At 36.1% G+C, this 3,970-nt stretch overlaps 1 pseudogene; it reads left to right on the forward strand.

Annotated features, from left to right (window-relative positions):
* The first annotated feature begins 2,860 nt into the window (after nucleotides 1–2,860).
* The window catches only part of LOC101568773, a 58,586-nt pseudogene continuing 57,476 nt past the window's right edge, over nucleotides 2,861–3,970 (forward strand).

Below are 3,970 nucleotides of genomic sequence, written 5' to 3' on the forward strand. Positions count from 1 at the left end.
ATGCTTACCACATGCACAAGATACATTTTTAGACCAAAGAAGTGACATATAAATAGCCTGATTGACTTACATTGTCATTTCCTTATTATATGGTCATATTCTCTTGTTGGCTGGGGACTTGACTGCTATAATTAGCTGAGACTCAGTTGCTTGGTTACAAAAGTATGCTCTTAGGTTAGCTTACAGTCTCTTTACACATCAAGCTAGGGTATAGTTCACTATGTACAGAAGCTGCTTTGAGGCAAAATTAGTTATACTATGGAGTCTTACCAAATGTACTCTGTTCCAGTGCTCCTAAGTATTCATTCATGATCTTCTCATATTAGAGGATATTTTCTCTTCTGAAAGTTCCTTTAAAAAAAAAGAGTCCAAAGAAAATCCAGGTATGGTGGCACATGCCTGTAATCCCACCACTTGGTAGGCTGAGGCAGGATATTGCCTTGAGTTTAAGACCAGCCTGTTCTACATAGAGAAAGTCTGTCTCAGAAAAATAAAATAAAGTAAAATGAAATAAGAAATATTATAAATGATAACATTTGTAATCATACTTGAAAATTCTATTCAGATGTCTAAACAGTAAATCATTAGTTTGTTGTTCACTCCCCTCCTGTCTTACTGCTCCACTCCCACATAGCCTGCTGTGGACTCACTGTATCTCCTCAAAATGTATGTGTGAAAGCCCTCACCTCCAATGTAAAAATATTTAGAAGTGGGACCAAGAGCAGGTAATTAGGTTTAGAGAACTGGTAATAGTGGAGACTTAGCAATGGGAATGTGTCCTTCATAGAGATGAAGGGAACAAGCTCCATCTCTCTGACATGTCAGGGAGAGAAAGGGTTATCATTTGCAAAGCAGGAGAGAAGGTCTCCCCAGGAACCATACTAAGTCAGCATCCTGAAGACTTCCAGCCACTAGAGCTGTGAGAAAGAAATGTTTGTTCCAGTCATGCAGTCTGATATTTTGCTACATTAGCCCTAACTCAATGTGCATGAGGAAAATATATTGATGCACACCAGCTGAGCACCTGCAGGCAAACACTGGCGTTGTACTCACTGCACTGCACTGAGACCATGCTCTTACCACTCGGCTTTCCCTAATGAATATAAAATGTGGGATTGGAAGAGCCACGTTTTAATCATTGGATTCCCAGGGCCATAGCAGAGGACCAGGTCCATTAGGTGCTCAACAAATATTGCTGAATGATAAAAGGAGTAAACAGATAAATGATAAAGGTAGTATCACAAAGGATATTATGAGCAATTACTTAATATTCTCTTTACTCTCAGAGAGCTTGGCATGTTTTTACTGCATTTAATAAACAGCTTCCACATGAAAGCCAAACATTCATGATCACACAGAACATATTTTCACTTTTTAAGGTAACTACAAAGTAAATGAGTTGTCTCATAAAATTATTCAAAGAAATTCTTATGTCTATTTCTTCAGTTTTCTGGGTAAAATAGCCTCATGACTTTCATACAAAATTTTATAGTGAATGTAAAAATGTAAAGCTAGGATAAGTTGCAACCTTCTGTGTTTAAACATTAAAAATAGTTTAAGGTGATCTTGAATCCTGGCTATTGTCATAAAAATCCTTCGCTTCTACCTTCTCCCCCTCCTTTGACATATTTACTTGAGAAAACTCTTGTATAGTCAAATGATTTCACTAACTGTATTTTCATTTAAATGACATAGATATAAAAAGAGACCGTAGTTCTAGAAATATGCCACCCTTTCATAACCTGTTATCTCTTTCCACAACCTGTAGAAATCTTACAGAATACTTTTAATAATTGAGTCTGAGGCTGAGGTAGTAAAATTCACAATATGTACTTATTAAGTTTGTTTTCCTGCTGCTTCCAAACGCTTTATTCGGGTCTCTGTGAATATTATTAACTTTCATTATCTGCAGCATTCCTATGTGTATGATTTTAAAGAATAATATCAATGAGAGGTGTTATAAATCAAGAGAAAAAAGTTAATTAAAATTCTACTAATTAAATTTAAAAAGAAGGTAAAAGAGAACACTTTCTCACTATTTTATGTAGGTAAAATACCAGGATGTGTTATGGAAAGCTTATATTTTCTGACCCTGCTTGTCATTACATTAATTCCGGGCAAGAATGATTACCCATTTTCCTTCCATGACATGAAATATGAAGTTTCTTCCCTGATTTAATTCTTTGGTTTTTGCCTTTTGTCTTTGTTTGGATTTAAGAAACTTGTTTGAGGAAAAAGCATAGAATAAATAATCTTTTAGTTCAATTTAATGGATATTATTTTCAAATATTGAGATTAAATAATCCAAAGACACCTTTCAGCTTTTGTCTACCTCATGTGAAAAACTACTTGTCTGAAAAATAAGAAAGCATAATGTGCCATTTGTAACAAAATGAGAATCATTTTCAATGATAACTTTTCTAATTTTTGAGTGGCACCAGCTGCCTACGCAAGGCCAAGGGCGTTAATTATGGACAAGGTGCTAGGGCAGGATACTTATGTACCTTTCACTGTAACTGCACCTCATTTGGGAGTTAATATAAGGGCTGCCTCCAATACATTCATCTGACACTTGGTAAATGAGTTCTGAGTAGAGGGGAAAATATATTAATAGTTCAGATAAGTTGAAATGAGTGCTCTTAATGTGTTTTACCAGAAAATTCCCCCTTCAGTTAACTCAATATCTTTCTGACACATTTTTGTTGTACTAAAGTGTCTTTTATAGTATGTCAGAGTTATGAATACCTTCACTTAAAGTGCCCCTCAAGTTCACTGCCATTTGCTCATTAGGTTTGCTTTTTATTGCATGTCAGACAGTGCCTTCTTTTAAGCACCTACTAATAAATGGGAATTGATGAGAATGGCATCTCCAGAACTGGCGGTAAATTCAAAGGCCTTAAATGAAGAAGTCTGTGAGGCATCTAAAGCTAGGGCAGGTGCCCGTGGCTCTTGGCATCCAGGCGATAGTTTATTTGATGTTAAGAGTAAAGAGGTATGTATTTCTATGCAGCATTTGGGGTTCAAAAATGGGAACAGGTGATTCCTCCACTGATGAAAGAACACAATAAGCTATTTTCAAGATGTCTCCAGAAAGCACCTTCAGTGCAGATTTATTTATGGAATCACATCACACACTTACAGTAAGTGTTATTAGACTGTGTTCAACTCCACCATATATGGGAGATGGAAGTGCTGTGGGTGAATGGGGCACAGAGATAAAGAAAGTGCAGGCAGGGAGTCAGTGCTGAGGATCACTGGGTTACCCGCAGAAAGGGAGCAGGAGGCTGCAGGAAGGGGCAGCAAGAGGAGAGAATGGCTCTCTCTCAGGTATAGAATTCTTTCAAACTAGGCACAGTTTGGAAATCCTACTCTGGGAAATTTCTAATAACTGAGAGCATCTTCATAAAACAGGTATTTAGTTCACTGAGCTGTTGCCGAGCTAACTTTGATGAGCATTTACTATAAGAGAAAATTTTGTTTGAATTAAGCTTAGTGATGAAATGAGATATAGAAAAGAGTTGGTTATATGTGTTCCAGTTGTGGCAAGTAATAGCCTGCTGATTCAAAGAGAAGACAGAAAATCAATAAGTCAGAAAAGTACAACTACCCAACAACAAATCACTGGGAAAAAAAAGAGAACCCAGAACTCTGAAGGTTTTTCAGAAATTCCAAATCAGTATTTCCCAATAATTTATCTGTTGCTTTTATGGTTTAGCCATTACTACAAAGTATTATTAATTTAACATTTCTATTTCAACAGCCTTGTCATGTGTAGTATGTATTACTTTTATCTTTTCTAACATTAAAATTAATACACAGTTATTAAAATTAAAAATTTAGAAATGTCTGGTTGACTTTAAATCTTCTCATCTTCTGCTATTGACACAAATCCAGTGGTCCAGGAGAAGATTAGACTAAAGGATAAGAGTGAAACATCTCTGAATATTTTAGAGAGCATTTGACCAACAGG

This window comes from Octodon degus, unplaced genomic scaffold (assembly GCF_000260255.1).
Source record: "Octodon degus isolate 3935 unplaced genomic scaffold, OctDeg1.0 scaffold00166, whole genome shotgun sequence".
NCBI classification, from domain to species: domain Eukaryota; kingdom Metazoa; phylum Chordata; class Mammalia; order Rodentia; family Octodontidae; genus Octodon; species Octodon degus.